This window comes from Balaenoptera musculus, chromosome 8 (assembly GCF_009873245.2).
Source record: "Balaenoptera musculus isolate JJ_BM4_2016_0621 chromosome 8, mBalMus1.pri.v3, whole genome shotgun sequence".
NCBI lineage: Eukaryota > Metazoa > Chordata > Mammalia > Artiodactyla > Balaenopteridae > Balaenoptera > Balaenoptera musculus.
In genome coordinates this window covers 13,438,646-13,459,112 of record NC_045792.1, presented here as the reverse complement: position 1 = coordinate 13,459,112, position 20,467 = coordinate 13,438,646, and the positions used below count along the sequence as shown (strand labels likewise).

The following is a 20,467-nucleotide window of genomic DNA, read 5'->3' as shown; positions in this document are numbered from 1 at the left end:
TGCCCGCCTCTCCCGCACCTCCGCAGGGGGCCCAGGGAGGACCTCCCTGGGAAATCGGCGCCACCCAGCGGGCAGCCGCCTCATTGCGCCGGGGCGGGCAAAGCGACAGACCGCGTCTCGCGTCACTGAGACGCGTCACTGCTATTGGCCTGTTCCTATTGTGGCGTCATTAGAGCCCCGCCCGGCCAGGATCTCTCAGGCGACCGATATATGCAGAGAACCACGTGGAGGAAAGGCACGCGAGTTTGGAGGGGGTGGAGCACCTGAAGTGGACCTGAATATGACACGACGGGACAGCTGCAAGGTATTGGGAAAGAGGAAGGGTCATGGGGAGAAGGCTCAGAAGTTGAATCCCAGGGCGTATGTATCAGCTTTCAGCTTTTAGGGAAGGCTAAATGTTCCCGCTCCTTCCCACCGGGCTGGGAGAGGGCCAGTTCTTCTGCCTCTTCTCTTTTTCGCTCCTCTTTCTCTACTCTCTGCTCGTTTTAATCGCACGAGACCAGTGACTGATGGTGCCTCCTTGAGTGGGTAAACGGTGGCACTGAGTCAGTGGAAGAGGTTCTCTTTTGTCTTTCAAGAAAAAGCTGAAAGGAAACTTGAATTTTTGCGGTTCCCATTCTTTGTGTATAACCTTTCCCCCATCCTCCACAGTGGTGAAGAAAACCACACAGCCAGGTAGATTGGTGCCAAGGCAAGTCCAGGTTTTCAATTTCACCTGGACCATCAGTCCTTCCAAGTGTCCTTAGCTCCTTCTCTTCTCTTTGGCTGGTATTTCTGTCCATCACCACCCTCCTCAAGTCCTTCAAGTCTTCTATTTCCTAGAGAAACTAGAGGCAATCAGGAGGGAAACACTTAAAGTTCTGTGTACAAACATAGCTGAGTGAAAGAGGTGTCCCTCTTTCTTGTCCAAGACAAATCCCTTCTGGATCTCAACTCTTTTGTTTCCTTAATGTTACCCAAAAACTGGGTTCGCCTCTTGGTGGGTGTTGAGCCAAAAGACACAACCAGGCCAAAGATCAGGGGAAGGAAGAATGTTTTACTTGCAGCAAGTACGGAGAATACAAGGGATCTTTCCTAAAGCAGTGTCTCCCTGAACAGCAAAACTGGGGAAGTTTTAAGCTAAGAGTGCTTGTGTATTCGTGACGGGGCTTGAGCGGAATTCAGCATAGGATTGGGTCAAAGTTGGGCTTCCCTGGTGGCGCAGTGGTTAAGAATCCGCCTGCCAATGCAGGGGACACGGGTTCGAGCCCTGGTCCGGGAAGATCCTACATGCTGCGGAGCAACTAAGCCTGTGCGCCACAACTACTGAGCCTGAGCTCTAGAACCCACGAGCCACAACTGCTGAGCCCGCATGCTGCAACTACTGAAGCCCACGTGCCTAGAGCCCATGCTCTGCAACAAGAGAAGCCACCACAATGAGAAGCCTGCGCACCTCATTGCCCCCGCTTGCTGCAACTAGGGAAAGCCTGCAAGCAGCAACAAAGACCCAACACGGCCAAAAATAAATAAATAAAATTAAAAAAAAATTAAAAAAAGAATTGGGTCAAAGTTCAACAGAGAGCTTTAGTTGATTGAAATTAGAGTGTCAGAAAAGGTCAACATCATTCCTTAGGTTCATACCAGTCTAGGGTCTCAGCAGATAGTTACCATCTTCCACCTGGTTGGGGGCCTTAGTTCCAGCCCAACTCAGAGACTTGCATCAGATGGTTATGTATATCCCTTGAGGAGGAACTAGGACTCTGTTTTATTAAACTATTGTTCACTATTGTTTACTGGACTATTGTTTCTTTTTTTCCCCCATGTCCTCAAGTCATTCTCTATGTCTGTGTCTTTATTCCTGTCCTGCCACTAGGTTCATCAGTACCATTTTTTTTTAGATTCCATATATATGCGTTAACATACGGTATTTGTTTTTCTCTTTCTGACTTACTTCACTTTGTATGACAGACTCTAGGTCCATCCACCTCACAACAAATAACTCAGTTTCGTTCCTTTTTATGGCTGAGCAATATTCCATTGTATATATGTGCCACATCTTTATCCATTCATCTGTCGATGGACATTTAGGTTGCTTCCATGTCCTGGCTATTGTAAATAGTGCTGCAATGAACATTGTGGTACATGTATCTTTCTGAATTATGGTTTTCTCAGGGTATATGCCCAGTAGTGGGATTGCTGGGTCATATGGTAGTTCTACTTATAGTTTTTTAAGGAACCTCCATACTGGTCTCCATAGTGGCTGTATCAATTTACATTCCCACCAAGAGTGCAAGAGGGTTCCCTTTTCTCCACACCCTCTCCACCATTTATTCTTTGTAGATTTTTTGATGATGGCCATTCTGACCGGTGTGAGGTGATACCTCATTGTGGTTTTGATTTGCATTTCTCTAATGGTTAGTGATGTTAAGCATCTTTTCATGTGTTGTTGGCAATCTGTATGTCTTCTTTGGAGAAATGTCTTTTAGGTCTTCCGCCCATTTTTGGATTGGGTTGTTTGTTTTTTTGATATTGAGCTACATGAGCTGCTCGTATATTTTGGAGATTAATCCTTTGTCAGTTGCTTCACTTGCAAATGTTTTCTCCCGTTCTGAGGGTTGTCTTTTCGTCTTGTTTATGGTTTCCTTTGCTGTGCAAAAGCTTTGAAGTTTCATTAGGTCCCATTTGTTTATTTTTGTTTTTATTTCCATTTCTCTAGGAGGTGGGTCAAAAAGGATCTTGCTGTGATTTATGTCACAGAGTGTTCTGCCTATGTTTTCCTCTAAGAGTTTTATAGTGTCTGGCCTTACATTTAGGTCTTTAATCCATTTTAAGTTTATTTTTGTGTATGGTGTTAGGGAGTGTTCTAATTTCATTCATTTACATGTAGCTGTCCAGTTTTCCCAGCACCACTTATTGAAGAGGCTGTCTTTTCTCCATTGTATATTCTTGCCTCCTTTGTCAAAGATAAGGTGACCATGTGTGTGGGTTTATCTCTGGGCTTTCTGTCTTGTTCCATTGATCTATATTTCTGTTTTTGTGCCAGTACCATACTGTCTTGATTACTGTAGCTTTGTAGTATAGTCTGAAGTCAGGGAGCCTGATTCCTCCAGCTCCGTTTTTCTCTCTCAAGGTTGCTTTAGCTATTCGGGGTCTTTTGTGTTTCCATACAAATTGTAAAATTTCTTGTTCTAGTTCTGTGAAAAATGCCATTGGTAATTTGATAGGGATTGCATTGAATCTGTAGATTGCTTTGGGTAGTATAGTCATTTTCACAATGTTGAGTCTTCCAATCCAAGAACATGGTATATCTCTCCATCTGTTTGTGTCATCTTTGATTTCTTTCATCAGTGTCTTATAGTTTTCTGCATATAAGTCTTTTGCCTCCTTAGGTAGGTTTATTTCTAGGTATTTTATTCTTTTTGTTGCAATGGTAAATGGGAGTGTTTCCTTAATTTCTCTTTTTGATTTTTCGTTGTTTGAACTATTGTTTCTTTTCTGCTTTTCCTTTGTTTCTGCATTCCTTCCCTTCCCTTAATCTCATTAATTACTGGGACTTGTTCAAAGGCTGGCATCGTGGCCAGGCTTAGATCATAAAATAGCTTAGGCCAAAAATGACTTCTCTTCCGTCAAGAAAGCCATGCCTAGTTCTCTTTCTCCAGGGACCTTCTACCCCATCTGCTTACCTTCGGACCCTCATTCCATTGCATTTTACGGACAGCTACTGGACACGCCAGGTAGTCTTCTAGGAACTGAGGGTATAACAGTGAATAAAACAGGCAAAGTAAGCTAAGGGGCTTACATTCTAGTAGAAGTAGAAGGCAGTAACCAAATAAGGAAATAAGTAAAATATATAGTATTGGATGGCAGTAAGAGCTATGGAGGCAAATAAAGCAGGGGGGATGATACAGAGTGTATAACGTGTCATCAGAGGTCTCAATGAGAAGGTGACATTTGAATGACCTGAAAGAGTGAAGGAGTGAGCCATCTAGAAATCTGGGCAAAGAATGTTCTAAGTAGAGGGAACAGTAAACGCAAATGTGCTGAGATAGGCATGCGCTTGCCACCTTCGGGGAAGAGCAAGAAGGTCAGTGTGGCTGGAATGCAGAGAGTGGAAGATGAAGTCAAAGAGGTAAGGGAGGGACCTCGCCTTGCAGGGCCCTAGGCCATTTCAGTGACTTTAACTTTTACTCTGAGATAGGAGCCATTGGAGGATTTCAAGCAGAAGAGGGACATGGATGTCATTTTTGCTTTAACAGAGTCCCTTTAGCTACTGTACAGAGGACAGACCTGAAGAGAGCCAGAGTAGAAGGAGGAGACTGTTTAGGAGGTCACTGCAATCATCTGGTAAGAGGTGATGGTGGCTCAGGTTAATGTGGTGGCAGGAGAGGAAGTGAGAAGTGGTTGGATTCTGGATGTATTTTGAATGTAGAGCCAACAGAGTTTCCTGATGGATTAGGTGGTGTGAGAAAAAAGGATTTTTTGGTCTGAACATTAACTGAGGATGTATAGGCTGTGGAAGGAGCAGATTTGGGAGTGGCGGGGAGGTCAGGAACTTGATTTAACACATATTAAGTTTGAGATGTCTATTAGGCATGTCAGGATGCCAAGAAAGAGGCTGGATATACACGTTTGGCAAAGTCTGTGTTGGAGATATAAAACTGAGAGTCATCAGCATATGGATGTTATTTAAAGTCATGAGATTAGAAGAGATCACCAAGGGAGCAAATATAAATAGAAAAGAAAAAATGTGCAAGGACTGAATCCTGGAGCTCTCCAACATTAAATGGTTTTAGAAGTGAGTAGGAACGATCAAAGGACATGAAAGGAATGGCCAGTGAAGTAGGGGAAAAAACCGCAGGAGGTGATGGTATGCTGAAAGCCAAGAGATGAAAACCTATCAAGGAGGAAAGATCAATTGTGTCGAATGCTGCATGTGGGTTAAGTAAGATGAGGTTGTTGGTGACCTTGACAAGAATGGTTTTGGTAGTGGTGGAGTGAAAGTTGGATTGTGGGTGGTTCAAGAAAGAATGGGAGGAGAGGGAGGGACAAGGTATAGACAACTCTTTTTTAAAAATATTTATTTATTTATTTGGCTGCACTGGGTCTTAGTTGCTGCTCATGGGATCTTCGTTGCCACGTGTGGGATCTTCGTTGCAGCATGCAGGATCTAGTTCCCTGACCAGGGATCGAACCTGGGCCCCCTGCACTGGGAGTGCAGAGTCTTAACCACTGGACCACCAGGGAAGTCCCCTAGACAACTCTTTGGAGGAATTTTGTGGTAAAGGAAGGAGAGAGATTGGGTGGGAGCTAAAAGGAGAAGTGAGGGTAAGATGTTACCCGAACAACCTGGGGTCTGCTCTCCTGCGCACAGTAAAGCCAATCTACTGACACTGGGCTGTAGTGAAGGAAAGTGCAATGTTTATTGCAGACACCAAACAAGGGGCCTAGGCAGCTAATGCTCAAAAAAACTCGAACTCCCTGATGACTTTCAGGAAAAGGATTTAAAGATGGGGTGAGGGAGAGGGTTGCGGGGGTGTGTGATCAGCTGGTAAACATTCTTCTGATTGGTTGGTGGTGAGGTAATCAGGAGTTACTATCATCAACCTTCTGGTTCCAACTGTCTGGAGTCTTAAGTGTTTGTGGTCAGCATGCAGTTAACTTCTTCCACCTGGTGGGGGTTTCAGTATCTGCAGAACAGCTCAAAGGACATGGCTCAGAATATTATCTATAGCCCTTGAGGAGGAACTAAAGGTACTTGACTTGGTTTAATGGCTAAACTCTTATTATTTTGTCTTGTTTGACTGTTTTCCTTTGTTTCTGCATTTTCTCACTTCTCTGATTAAATTTGTTCTTTGGAACTCAGGGAAGCCCTAGGAGGCTAAAGTTTTTCTACAAACAAGAGGCAGGCAGAGGACATGGGAAGGTCTGTCCCGGGAGGGCCCCATAGGGTCCTGCTCAGCTACAAAGAAAATTTTTTAAGTTGATGAGATTATATGTTTGTATGTTGATGAGAAAAAGCCAGTAGAGTCAGAATAGACGATGCGGGAGAGAGATCAGTGGAGCAACGTCCTTGATGAGGTGAGAGTGGATGGGATCTAGTACAGAAGTGAGGGCTTGGCTTTGGCCAGGGCACAAAGCGTGCATCCAGAGTAAGAAGAGAGAAGGCACAGTATCTGGGCACCGATGTAGGGAGGTGGATGGATGTGGTGGGAGCTAGTGGACATTCTCTAGGATGGCCTCTTTTCTCTCAGTGAATTAGGAAGCAAGGTCAGCTGAGAGTGAGGATGGAGGAAGGGCTGGAAATTTAGAGAGGTGTGCGTGGGGCTAGTTAATAAACTAGTCATCTCGGGGCACTTAACTTTGAGTGTGTATCGGAATCACCTAGAGAGTCTGTTAAAGCCCCGTCCAGAGTTTCTGATTCTGGAGGTCTGAGGTGGGCCTGCGAATGTGCATTTCTAACACGTTTCTGGGAGATGCTGAGGCTGCTGGCCTGGGGTCGGCCCTTTGAGAGCTAGCTCGCGCGTGCCAGTGAGTGGGAGAGTGAGCGAATGAATTGTGGACATACAGTGGGATTGTCAGGCAGCATCAAGGGCCCATCCGAGGTTAGAAATCGTGGATTGGAAGTGTCTCCATTCAGTATTCTTTCCCGTCACATTCAGTCAGTGTCCCTGGGTAGAGTCCTGTCTTTAAAACTTTCATTTTCTGCCAGCTTTCCCTTTGACATGTAAGTCTCCCAATTCTTCCCCTTAAAAGCATGAAAATCTCGCTAATTCCCTGGCGACCCACATTGGTTAGGACTCTGTGCTTTCACTGCGAGGGCGCGGGTTCAATCCCTGGTCGAGGAATTAAGATCCTGTAAGCTGTGTGGAGTGGCCAAAAAAAAAAAAAAAAAAATGAGTTCATATACATGAAAAGCTCTCAATAGTGCCTGGCATGTAGTAAGTGCCTAAGACCACTCTGATCTGCTACTCATCCATCAACTACTACTTGTATGGGCTGACGATGCCCAAATCTGTACTTTCAGGTGCCCCTCACTCCTGAGTACCAGTCATAATTATCCAAATGCCTCCTGACATACCCTTGGACATCACATCAGTATCTCAATTTCAGCACGTCCAAACCTTAAACTTATCATTTTCCAACCGTTTGTTCCTCTTCCTTTAATCCCCACATCTATGAATGGCGGCATCATCTATCCGGTTTGCTACCAGAAATTTGCTAGTTTCCAACTTCTCTCCTCCCATAATTCTCAAACAGAGGTATTCTCTTAGTCTACCAACTCAGGAAACATAACATTGTTTTTCTGTAATATAACTACATTTCTATTTGGAGCCAGCCCCTATTCTACTGCAGTGGTGGACACTGAGTTTCAGTCACTTGGTGGAATTGCCCCTCCTTTCTCCAGGGATTGCCTGAACTCCAGGGGGTGTCCCATATGTATTTGCTAAAGCCCTGGAGGAAGTGGCCCTTGTTATTAAGTGGCCATCCAAGTGTCCACTGGGATGTCTGCTTCCTGGTAGCTGCTTGTGTGGCCTCTTTAGGGTTGATGTGTCTCTGCTACCTCTGGGTCATTCTGGGACACTTGAGAATTATTCTGCGGCTTCCAGGCCCCAGAGTAGCATGAGAAAATGTGATGCTGTCCAGGGTTCCAGCTGGGTCCAAAATAGGCTGCACTCTGCAGTCATTTCCTCTTTCTGGGGACCTGTCCCCTAACTGAGGACCTACCCAGGATGGGGCGGTGGGGACCCACAGTGGTCAGATCTCAAAACCCTCTCTGGGTTTTTTGCTGTTTCTGTGCTTTCCCTCTGGCTTGTGTCTGCTGGTAGGCATGCCAATGGGAGGCCTGGCTCTACCCAAGATATTTTCTCCAAATCTTCTGTCCAGGCTGTGGCTCCTTTCTGTCTTATTAAGTGTCTAGGCAAATGAGATGTAAAAGCCAGAAGTGGCTTCCCATTTTTTCCCCTGGTTTCTGCTGTCACATCCTTCCACTGAAGCATAAACACAAAAGCTTGGCTGGTTAAAGTGGGGCTATGGGGGTAAAGGGAAGCCAACAAAAATAATATTTAAAAATATCACTGTATTCACTGCATCTCACGGGGATCATATCTTTTATTTTAAAAAAATTTTATTTATTTATTTATTTATCTTGGCTGCGTCGGGTATTGGTTGCCGCACGTGGGATCTTTGGGCTCTTCGTTGTGGTGTGCGGGCTTCTCTCTCTAATTGTGGCGCGCGGCTCCAGGGTGCATGGACTCCTCGTTGCGGCACACAGCTTCTCTAGTTGAGGCGTGCGAGCTCAGTTGTTGTGGCGTGTGGGCTTAGTTGCCCCGTGGCATGTGGGAACCTGCGTACCCTGCATTGGAAGGCGGATTCTTTACCACTGGACCACCAGGGAAGTCGCCGGGGATCATAGCTTTCTGATTTTCTTTCTTTTGTTCCCCTAAGGTTCTCCTCTTTCCATTGCTTCTGTCTTAGTTCAAGTTTCATTCTTATAAATCTCCTGGTTTGGCAAAATTTTCTCCCCAACCTCGAGGGTCAAGTTGCTGGAACAGTAGGAGGTTTTTACGGTTGAAGACCTCTGATAAAAAATAAGATTAGGAAGACTGAGTGACCTATTTAATGCCCAGTAAATATTTTATCCTGACTAAAATCAACACTAACATTTAGCACGCGTAGTAAAGGAAATATCAGTAACATTTTACAGATCTGAAGTTAGCAGTAATATGTATATTGTAATTTCTACTTATCATCCCTGGATGATTTCATCTTTTTAGGATTTCCCTGCAGTTTCAACAAGAGAGTGGTAAATCTAGTTTGTTTTGATGTAGGTGATGTGTAGTTAGTTCTTCTCACGCCAGGTACCTTCTGCAGGCAAGTGATGCCTTCTGAGCTTTGGGATTTCCAGATGCTATGGCCCCCACTTGTCCCATCATGGTCTTCGAGCCAATTGGGGGAACCCTCTATAAAGTGTGCCTATCTGAGATTGGATCGTATGATTTTTGACAGCTTGATAAGGAGAGCAGGAAAAACCATCCTATAGTAATTTTTTCTTTTTAATTAATTTATTTAATTTATTTATTTTTGGCTGCACTGCACAGGCTTTCTTCGTTGCTGCGCGCAGGCTTTCTCTAGTTGCGGCGAGCAAGGGCTACTCTTCGTTGCGTTACATGGGCTTCTCATTGCAGTGGCTTCTCTTGTTGCAGAGCACGGGCTGTAGGCGCACGGGCTCAGTAGTTGTGGCTCGCAGGCTCTAGAGTGCAGGCTCAGTAGTTGTGGTGCACGGGCTCAGTAGTTGTGGCACATGGGCTTAGTTGCTCTGCGGCATGTGGGATCTACCTGGACCAGGGCTCGAACCTGTGTCGCCTGCATTGGCAGGCGGATTCTTAACCACTGCGCCACCAGGGAAGCCCAAAACCAGCCTTTAAAAGTTGCAAGTTTTCAGTTTCTAGCGAGGGAGAGACTTCACCTTGTGGCTGACTCTTTACTTTGGGAAAATCACCACAAAAGGCTTTTAGTTTCCTAGATGTAGAGCAAGTATGCAGCACTGAGCTGAGAGGAATGTTAGATCTGATGGATGGGAATTGTCTTCTGACCTTCTTGCTTTTTAGAAGGCAGTGGGGAGAAAGCGTTTCTTGGCTCTGAGTTTTGAGTGCTCTTGCTGGGTCTGGGCCCAGCGGGTGTGTACAGGGGCCGAGGTGTGAGACAGGGGCACGGAGGGCTGGAGGTGATGGAAAGTGAGAGGGAGCGGGGTGGATGGCAGACGTCCTACAGGCCTACTCACGGCGCACATGGCTGGCTAACATGGACATTTGGGAATGAAATGAGTTGGCGTGTGCTGTGAGTCTGGGTGAGTGGCTGTTAGGGTTAGAGGCGCACCCCAGCCTGTGCCTCTGAAGGAAGTGGAGTTTCCACTGTCAGTTGTGCTGAGACAGGAAGTAAAGAACGGGGGATGGTGGGCCTTAGACTCGCGGCGAGAGGCTTTCCCCTCTCCAGGCCTCCCGACCCTGTGTTCTGGGCTCTGAGGTGTTGGGGTGCTCAGAGCGTTCCTGGAGCTGACCCTTGCCTCAGGGAGTGAGGCTGAGAAGTGTTCCTTTCAGGACCCTTCTGTCCTTGCCCTGCCTCCCCTTCATGAGTTTGCTTGAGGTGGGATAGCTCAGCGGTTCGAACAGCCATGGTTCCCGCCCATGGTCTGGTCCAGCTCTGTCCAATAGAACTTTCTGTGGGGACGGAGCGCCACCAGCCACATGTGCTACTGAGCACTTGAAATGTGGCTGGCGTGGCTGAGGAACTGAAATTTTAGTTTACTTCAATGCAATTTGTTTAAGTCTAAATACTCACATGTGGCTAGTGGCTACCATATTGGACAGCTCAGGTCTAGATGGCAGGAAACCATGAAGCTGTAAAGCCTGAAGCCTGAGCCCAGAGCTGTGACGCTGGCTGTTGTCGTCAGAGGACACGGAGGCTCCAAGAGGCTGTGTCACCCTGTGTGAGGGGTGGAGCTGCCCCAGAAGGCCCCGCAGCAGGAGAGGGCAGTGTACTGAATGTGCCAGGGCTCAGGCTGCCCGAGAGTGGGCCCCTCCTGCTGCTGACACACCGGGAGCCCAGGACAGTGGGACTGGGCATCAGGCCATAGTTAAGCTGTTTGCCTACCGTCCCCCAGTGACTGCGTCAGGCCAGTCCTACCTGTCTGGCTCAGTCCCCAGAGGTCCAGAGAGTCCAGCGCATCCATTATCAGCACACCTCTCCTGTAGCATCTTCTCGCTTGGGCCAGGTCCCGCCCCACCCCATAAACCCCCTTGTGCCCAGACACTGCTCGGGGTTGGGCAAGCTCTGCTTCATCCTCAGCCTCTTCTTCAGAGGTTCTCTTGAGCTCTGGCCTTAAATGAAACTCACTGTTCCCTGAGGACACCATTTCCCCTGAAGCCTCCTTCAGTGGAGTCTGCCTTTACTCTGACCCTCACACACCTCAGGGTCAGGAAGTGGGGTTTGGGTTTCCTAGGGCTGCCATGACTGGGTGGCTTCAAGCAACAGAAATTTGTTTTCTTACATGTACACTTTTGGCCAGAAGTCCAAAATCGAGGTGTTGCTGGGGCCAGGCTCCCTCTGAAGCCTCTAGGGGAGGATCCTTCCTGGCTTCTTCCAGCTTCTGGTGGCCCCAGGTGATTCTTGGCTGGTGACAGCATCACTCCAATTTTTCCTCTGTCTTCACATGGCTGTCTTCTCTCTGTGTCTCCTGTTTCTCTGTGTTCAAATTTCCCTTGTCTTATGAGGACACCAGTCTTTGGTTTAGGGTCCACTCTAGTCCTATGACTCCATTTTAGCTTGATTACATCTGCAGAGACCCTATTTCCAGATAAGGTCACATTCTTAGGTACCGGGGATTGGGACTTGAACGTATCTTTGTTTTGGGGGGTGGGCCACAATTCAACCCACAACAGGTCGGGTAAGTGTCCTTCCTCCCTTGCTCTCTCCTTCAGGCACCCCTGCTGGATCTCCAGGCATCTGGCTACCCTACTGCCACCCTTCTTCACTGCTGTCACGTGCTGGCTGCAGGCCACTTGTCTCCTGGCTCACTGTCTTCCTTCCTACCCCTTCTCCTTCATCATCCTCCATGATTTCAACAGCCATGTGGATGCTCCTTGCAGCCCTCTGGCCTGTCAGCTTTTGGCCCCTTTACCCCCTCTCTCTATGTGTGATCTGCCCAGCCTCTGACCTCTTCACATCCTGACCCAGTTAAGACTCTTTCTTATTTTTTGGCTGCCCCGTGCATCTTGTGGGATCTTAGTTCCCCGACCAGGGATTGAACCCACGCCCCCTGCATTAGAAGCACGGAGTCTTAACCACTGGACCACCAGGGAAGTCCGTAAAATGGATCATTTTAATCACTCCTTTGCTAACTTCCTCTATTCCTTTGCCCCTCCTTCCCTCTGCTGCTCGTGCCTGGAAAAACCTGGACCCTCCCTGAGGCCATCTTCCCTTCCTTGGTATGCCTGCACCCATGCAGGTGAATGATCCTGCAGAAGTTCACCCAATTAAGTCCCCTTTATATTCATGGCCACACACCTCAGATGGGTCACACTCGGCACTGCCCAGCACTTCTATTATGTTTCCATGGTATGTTTATTTTCCCACCATATTAGTTTTCTACTGCTGTGTAACGCATTACCAGAAACCTAATGGCTTAAGACAGCCATGTATTATCTCACAGTCTGTAGGCCAGAAGTTCTGGTGGGCTCAGCTGGTTCTCTGGTCAGGGTCTTACAAGGCCAAAATCAAGGTGCTGGCCAGGCTGGCTGTTATGCGGAGGCTCGGGGCAAGATTCCACTTCCAAGCTCATTTGGTTGTTGCCAGAGTCCAGTTCCTTATGGCGACGGGCGTGAGGTCCCTGTTTCCTTGCTGGCTTCTGGTGGGGCTCTGCTTTCTGCTCCTAGAGGCTGCCCACAGTCCTTCTCACGTGGCCAGTGATGGCACGTTGAGTCACCCTTGTGCTTCAAATCTCTGTCTTCCTCTTCCGCTACTAGCCAGAGAAAGTTCTCTGCTTTTAAGGACTCACGTGATTTCATAGGCCTACCTGGACAATATTCCTCTTTTAAGATCAACTGTGCCATTTAACATAACACCGTCATGGGGGTGACGTCTCATCTCAGTCACAGATTCCAGGGATTAGGGGTATAGAATCTTGGGGGGCTATTTTTAGAATTCTGCTTATACTCCCACCTTTTTTTTTTTCAGTCTGAATCTCATATGGGTTTTTTTTTTTCTTTTAAGGTCAAATTTATTGTCATAAAGTTATTCATAATACATTATTATTATTTTTCCATGTTGGTTATCTATTTTAAATATAGCAGTGTGTACATGTCAATCCCGAACTCTCCATCTATCCCTCCCCCCAACCCTTCCCCGCCCGGTAACCACAAGTTCATTCTCTAAGTCTGTGAGTCTGTTTCTGTTTTGTAAATAAGTTCATTTGTATCAGTTTTTTTTTTTAGATTCCACATAGAAGTGATGTCGTATGATATTTGTCTTTCTCTGTCTGACTTACTTCACTTAGTATGATAATCTCCAGGTCCATCCATGTTGCTGTAAATGGCATTATTTCGTTCTTTTTAATGGCTGAGTAATATTCCATTGTGTATATGTACCCCACGTCTTTATCCATTCCTTTGTTGATGGACATTTAGGTTGCTTCCATGTCTTGGCTATTGTAAAGAGCACTGCAATGAACATTGGGGTGCATGTATCCTTTCAAACCATGTTTTTCTCTGGATATATGCCTGGGAGTGGGATTGCTGGATCATATGGTAGCTTTCAAAATAAAGTTTAAAAAAAAATAAAATTAAAATTTCTGACTACAGTAACATGTATGTGGGAAGAGGTAAGTAGAATTATAATATCCTAAGGGCCTTGATTTATCCATAAAGAGGATAAAGGTTTTGATTAATTTAAGAATTTGATAGGTTAAATGTGCATATTGCATTTTAAAAAGAATCCACTGGGGCTTCCCTGGTGGTGCGGTGATTAAGAATCCGCCTGCCAATGCAAGAGACACGGGTTTGAGCCCTGGTCCGGGAAGATCCCACAAGAGTAGCCCCCACTCGCTGCAACTAGAGAAAGCCCGTGCACAGCAACGAAGACCCAATGCAGCCAAAACTAAATGATAATAAATAAAATAAATAAATAAAAAATAAAAAGAAATAAAAAGAATCCACTAAAAATGGGGTTGGCTAACTGTTTCTATAAAGAGATGGTTAGTAAATATTTTGGTCCTTGCAGGTCCCTTATAGTCTTTTTTAAAATTTATTTATTTATTTATTTATTTTTAGCTGTAGTGGGTCTTTGTTTCTGTGCGAGGGCTTTCTCTAGTTGCGGCGAGCGGGGGCCACTCTTCATCGCGGTGCGCGGGCCTCTCACTATCGCGGCCTCTCTTGTTTCGGAGCACAGGCTCCAGACGTGCAGGCTCAGTAGTTGTGGCTCACGGGCCTAGTTGCTCCGCGGCATGTGGGATCTTCCAGACCAGGGCTCCAACCCGTGTCCCCTGCATTGGCAGGCAGATTCTCAACCACTGCGCCACCAGGGAAGCCCTAGTCTTTTTTTTTTTTAATAGATCTTTATTAGAGTATAATTACTTCACAATACCGTGTTAGTTTCTGTTGTACAACAAAGCGAATCAGCCATGTGCATACATGTGTCCCCATATCTCCTCCCTCTTGAGCCTCCCTCCCATCCTCCCTATCCCACCCCTCTAGGTCATCGCAAAGTACCGAGCTGATCTCCCTGTGCTATGCTGCTGCTTCCCACTAGCCAACTATTTTACATTCGGTAGTGTATATATGTCGATGCTACTCTCACTTCGCCCCGGCTTCCCCCTCCCACCCCGTGTCCTCAAGTCCATTCTCTATGTCTACATCTTTTCATATGGGTTTTTTTAATTAAAAAATTTTTTATTGACGTATAGTTGATTCACAATGTTGTGTTAGTTTCAGATGTACAGCAAAGTGATTCAGTTACACATGTATCTATGTCTGTATCTATTCTTTTTCAGACTCTTTTCCATTATAGGTTATTACAAAATATCGAACCACTCCTACTTTTTGATATGCCTATTTTCTATTATCTACTTTTTTCAAACCTGTTGCATCTTCCCTTCATCTCCTCACCCTCTTATTTAGCTGATGGCCTTGCTACTCATGTGGAAACCCCTGAACTTCTACCCTCAAGTTCGCAAACCTCCCCTCTTCCACACCCATCTCCTTTGCCTTTATTTCTCATCTAGATCCCTCCTTTCTCACCTCCCCAAGGACTCTGCTTCCTCATTTTATTCTCCCCCTTGTTCATCAGTCTTTCCCTGTCTTCATAAGTAATCGCCATCAATGTACACCATGCTCTAGTCTCTCCCGTCTTAAAGATAAACGACTCCCCTTGACTCTGCTTCCCACACCAGTCACAGCTCAGCTTCCTGGAAGAGAAGTCTACACCCTCCCATTCACTCGCTCACCCCCTCCAAACTGGCCTCTGTTACCCCTGCTCCACTGAACTGCTCTTGTTAAAGTGACTATTGCTGCATCACAAACCGCTCCAACATTTAGCGGCTTTAAACAATTTATTAACTTGATTGACATATACACACTACTATGTAGAAAATCGATAACTAATTAGGACCTACTGTCTAGCACAGGGAACTCTACTCAATACTCTCTAATGACCTATATGGGAAAAGAATCTAAAAAAGAGTGGATGTATGTATATGTATAACTGAATCACTTTGCTGTACACCTGAAACTAACACAACATTGTAAATCAACTATACTTCAGTAAGATTTGTTTTTAAGTGTAAAAAAAAAATTATTGATGGGCTTCCCTGGTGGTGCAGTGGTTAAGAATCCACCTGCCAATGCAGGGGACATGGGTTCGAGCCCTGGTCTGGGTCCCTATTGCTCTTAGAATAAAATTCGAACTCTTCACCATGACCTCCAAGGCCCTGTGGGACCTGGCTTGTGCCTACCTCTTCAGTGACTTTTTTTTTTTTTGGCTGCTCTGCGTGGCTTGTGGGAACTTAGTTCCCTGACCATTGAACCCAGGGCTCCGGCAGTGAGAGCGCCAAGTCCTAACCACTGGATCTCCAGAGAATTCCCCTTCAGTGACATCTTGTACCCCTCCTCGCCTGGACACCTTGAACCCTTCGTGTTCCCTCCGTCTGGTTGTGCTTCTGCAGCCCTTCAAATGTCTGGCCTTTTCTCACCCTTCCTGTCTTAGCTCAACGCCCCCTCCTTAGGCTCTCCCTGATCATCCCAATTAAAGTGAGCCCGTCATTCTCTTATTGCCTCCCATGTGTAAACAATCCCAGTCTATACAATGACTTACTTATTGGTTTACTTGCTTCAGGTCCATCTCCTGTACCACAATATAAGTTTTATGGGGAAGGAACTTGTCTGTACCATTCACAGGTCTGTTCTCATTACCCTGCACAGATACTTACACTCCCTGGCACGGGGTGCACACTTAGTAAATGTTTGAATGGATATGACTGCGGCAGGGACCCTGATGAAGGGCCCACGTGCTCTGAGGGCTGTTGTTTCAGCCAGCAGTTGTGTTGCCTGAGAGAGGGGCTGAGGCCTATCCTCGGACTAAACCCACAATGGCTTCTACTCCCCCTCCCCAAGTCTTTCAGGATATAGAAGAAATAAAATAACATTTCTTTCTTTGTAATCAGCTTATGAAATAGTAGAGCCTGATTTTTGTGCTAACTCCTACCATGACCCCTCCTCTGGGAAGCCCTCTAGCCTGGCTAGGGGCCCTACATAGGTATTTTCATGGCACTTTACTGAGGTAAAATTTACATTTGGGGAAATTCACCCATTTTAAGTGTACAGTTTGATGAGTTTTGACAAATGTAAGTGCTCGCGTAAGCACACCAAAAAGTTCCCTGTGCCTTGGCTGTTTCCTTTTTAAAAAAAAAAAAATTGGGCTTCCCTGGTGGCGCAGTGGTTGAGAATCTGCCTGCTAATGCAGGGGACACGGGTTCGAGCCCTGGTCTGGGAAGATCCCACATGCCACGGAGTGGCTGGGCCCGTGAGCCACAACTACTGAGCCTGCGCGTCTGGAGCCTGTGCCCCGCAACGGGAGGGGCCGCGATAGTGAAAGGCCCGTGCACCGCGATGAAGAGTGGCCCCCGCTTGCCGCAACTGGAGAAAGCCCTCGCACGAACCGAAGACCCAACACAGCCAAAAATAAATAAATAAATAAATAAATAAAGTAGCTATAAAACGCAGCTTTCTTTAAAAAAAAAAAAAAAAAAAATTGTGGTAAAATACATATAACCATTTGGTGGCATTAAATACACTCACATTGTTGTGCCACTACCACCACCAGCCATCTCCAGAACTCTTTTCATCTTGCAAAACTGAAACTCTGTACCCACTAAATAATAACTACCTATGTCCCCTCCTCATAGCCCCTGGCAACCACCATTCTACTTTCTGTCTCTCTAAATTTGACTTTTGGCTTTGTGTGTGTGTGTGTGTGTGTGTGTCTGTGTGTCTGTGTGTGGTAAAAAATACATTTACTGTCTTAACCATTTTTAAGTGTACGGTTTAGTTGTGTTAAATAACAGCTTCTTTTTAAGGTACATTTAGGTTCAACTGTGAGTGCAGAAACTCCAAATAAGAGTAGCTCTAACATGGTATTCCATGGCTGCTCTGACAGTTCTAACATCACTAGGAATCCAGGCTGTTGTACTTTGTGATGTGTAACATACAACTTCTATCTCATAGTCCAAGATGGCTGCTCCAGTTCCAGCCATTGACTCCACATTCCAGCCAGCATGAAGGTGAAAGGGGTTGAAAAGCACACATTCTCCCTTTAAGAGCACTTCATAAAAATTGTACACATTATTTTGTGCTACTGTTCCATTGGACAGAATTTAGCCACATGTGCACATCTTGCTGCAAGGGAGCTGGGAAATGTAGTCTTTATTCTGGACCATATAATCTAGTTCTAATTTGTGGGTCCTATTGCTGAGAAAGAAAGAGAGAATATATGTTGGAAAACCCTCAAGCAGTGTCTGCCACAGCTTCTCTGCCTCCTAGCATCAATCACTGCACTGAAATCAATTCCTCACTTCTTACTGGGCTGTAAATTCCTTCAGCCAGGGACTATGTCTTTTACCTCTTAGCACAGCCAGGTACTTAACGTTTGTTGTACAAATAAATCATTCCAGCGCTACTATCTTATTTTATTTTTTATTTCATTTTTGGCTGCACCGCACGGCTTGCGGGATCTTAGTTCCTTGCAGTGGGGGTGTGGAGTCCTAACCACTGGACTGCCAGGGAATTCCCCCATCTTATTTTTATTTATTTATTTTATTTTTAGCTGCGTTGGGTCTTTGTTGTTGCACGTGGGCTTTCTCTACTTGCAACGAGCGGGGGCTACTCTTCGTTGCGGTGCGCGGGCTTCTCGTTGCGGTGCCGTCTATTGTTGCGGAGCACAGGGTCTAGAGTGCAGGCTCAGTAGTTGTGGCGCATGGGCTTAGTTGCTCCATGGCATGTGGGATCTTCCCAGACCAGGGATCGAACCCGTGTCCCCTGCATTGGCAGGCGGGTTCTTAACCACTGCAGCACCAGATGCGCCCCCTCCCCCCCATCTTATTTTAGAAATCAGAAAAATGAGGCACTGAAGGGTGAAGTGACTAGGGTCATCTAGCCCAGGTTCCCACTGAATTCAGGAAGTTGCTTTCCTGCAGGCTGGGCAGGTGGCCTCCACTGACCAAGCCCACTGCCAGATACTCCTGCCTCTGCAGCTGGGCAGCTCCAGCCATCAAAGGCCCCTTCCGATGTAGAGTCACACTTGGCCTCCGCAGAACTCTCCCGTTGGTCTTACGCTGCCCACTACAGCATGTGCCCACTTCCATAGCTTCCCTGCCCCCAGGTCTTCCCTTTGCCCGGCAAAGACGCCTCCCGGGAGTCTTCACATGACATGATACTCCCGAGGGGTGGGAGGCGTTCGGGGCCTGAGAGCCCTGGGCAGGAGACAATCCCACCTTTGTCCTGAAGCCCTGCTTCAAGGTTAGCAGGAGGCAGCTGACGACCCTCACGCTTTGCCAGAACTCTGAAGGACTCCAGGCCCACTGATTCCTCAGCGGTAGATGAGGAAGTGGTTTACTCCTAACCTGGGACTTGCTTCTTTCACATGTAAAGACAAACCTGCTCCTCACAACACGGGAGCTGCAGACACAGTGAGGACAGGGACGTCATGCTGGGGGGGGGCAGGGGCTGGAGGATGTGTGTCACGGGTCCCCTGGATGCTGGGTACATTTATTGGTTGGCCAGAGAAAGTCCCTGCATCTCCCCACGGTGACCCCCTTGTCCTTCCCGAGGGAGCCCCTAGGTGTTGGGAAGACCCTCACGCTGCGCCATGTGCAGATGTTCCTCTGTCTCAGTGGACGGATGTGTGGAGAGGGGCTTCTTTCTCTTTCTACGGAGCAAGGATTCCACGCCCTAAGGTAAGGACCAAGATGGCCGAGGGGGATGTGGGAGAGGGGTGAGGAGGAATGGGAAGGGGCTGGGTGGGGTGGGCTCTGGGCATGTGTGCAGGAACCAGGGCCGGCCCCAGCCCTCTTTGTAGCTGGCCAAGTCCCTGCAGACGTGCCGCAGTCCCTTTCAGCTCTCCTGACGTGACCGGGGAGGAACTGGCTGCCGTCGTGGACTGGCCCCGGGAGCCCACCGCAGCCCCGGCCCGCAGTCTTTCTGGGTTGGCTTGTGCTGTGAGGCCCGACGGCCCTGCCTTTAAGTCCTCGAGCCCCTTCCCAGCCCCAGGCCTGTTCCTTTCTTCTCCGTCCCTGCCTTCCTATAGCCCCTGGGCCTCAGAGGCCTCTGTGTCTTCTGAAGCTAAGCCCACTCGCTGTGGCCTTGGGCTCTCCTCCCACAGGCATGGCTGCAAAGGGACCCTTGTTGAGGGGCTGCTAAACTCTTCAAGGAAACAGTGCGAGGGTGACAAAGACCACACAGGAGGCTCACACAGGTGCCAGGGTCTCATGGCTTCTCACAGTTGAGGCTGCACGCCTGGCTTCCCAGTTCCTTCCAGAAAGACCTTCCAGCTTTAGCTCTTACTACCCCGAGGGTGGCATTTGAACTCCCTTCCCCTACAAAGGCTCTTTTCATTTTTTGGCTGCAAGCAGGGCGGAGCAAAAGGGCCCTGTGTCCAGGCTGGCTGCACTGTCCTGAGTGGCCAACAGCCCACGTGGGGATGGGTGGGTCCCCGTGGTCGGTGACACGGGCAGCTCCCTCTCTTCCTTGAGGGCTTCCCTTGCCCTCTTCCGGCCTGGCCACTACGGGGGTCACTGGCAAAGCTCAGGTATCAATGGGAGGTGTCGCAAGAGTGGGAGTCAGTGGCGTGAGTTTAGATCCTGGGCCTTTAAGTAAATGCTCAGAAAAACCATCCACACCAGCGCTAAATACCAAATGAGTCAGCTTCTGGGGAGTCGCCACTCTCCTCCCCCAGATTCCCTGGCAAAGCAGGGAAGGTCGTCTGGTCTGCGGGCTGCCTCACTCCGGCAGCAACCAGACCCAGAACCACCCTGTGATGCTGTTCTAGTCCCTACTACCAGGGGGCGCTTTCTACTCAGTGATTTAGGGGAGGGAGCCGGGGACAGGCCTCAGTGTTCTCTCCCCACCCCCAGTGCTTTATGTGGCCCTGTTGGAGTTAAGAAGAGATGCTTGTCCTTACACCTTGATGATGAAGGCAGCTCCCACGGACCGCCTCGCTTCCCGAGCCTCCTCTCTGTGCCCCTCTCTATAGCTGATGTAAGCTGACGGGGCATTTCTGAGAACATCCAGATCTGAGAAGGCAGACTCCGTGCCTTAGTGCCTGTTAGCATGTTCTGGAACCAGCGCCATGTGGCTTGGCCCACACATGGGGCAGGTGAGTCCACAGAGAGGGAACATTTGTTTATTTGGGCAAACGTGCCGTGTTAGAGTGGTTCTGAAAAGCTGGG

General features: G+C 47.6%; 1 long non-coding RNA gene and 1 other non-coding gene across 2 annotated transcripts; one reads left to right on the top strand and one right to left on the bottom strand.

The window, feature by feature from the left end:
- The first annotated feature begins 219 nt into the window (after positions 1–219).
- Positions 220–20,331, top strand: LOC118899088. Its single transcript, XR_005020879.1, has 3 exons — positions 220–304; positions 18,851–18,976; positions 20,272–20,331. It is a non-coding gene; the product is annotated as an uncharacterized LOC118899088 (long non-coding RNA).
- On the bottom strand, positions 5,151–5,223 carry TRNAG-CCC. Its single transcript has one exon. It is a non-coding gene; the product is annotated as a tRNA-Gly (tRNA).
- Positions 20,332–20,467: the final 136 nt, after the last annotated feature.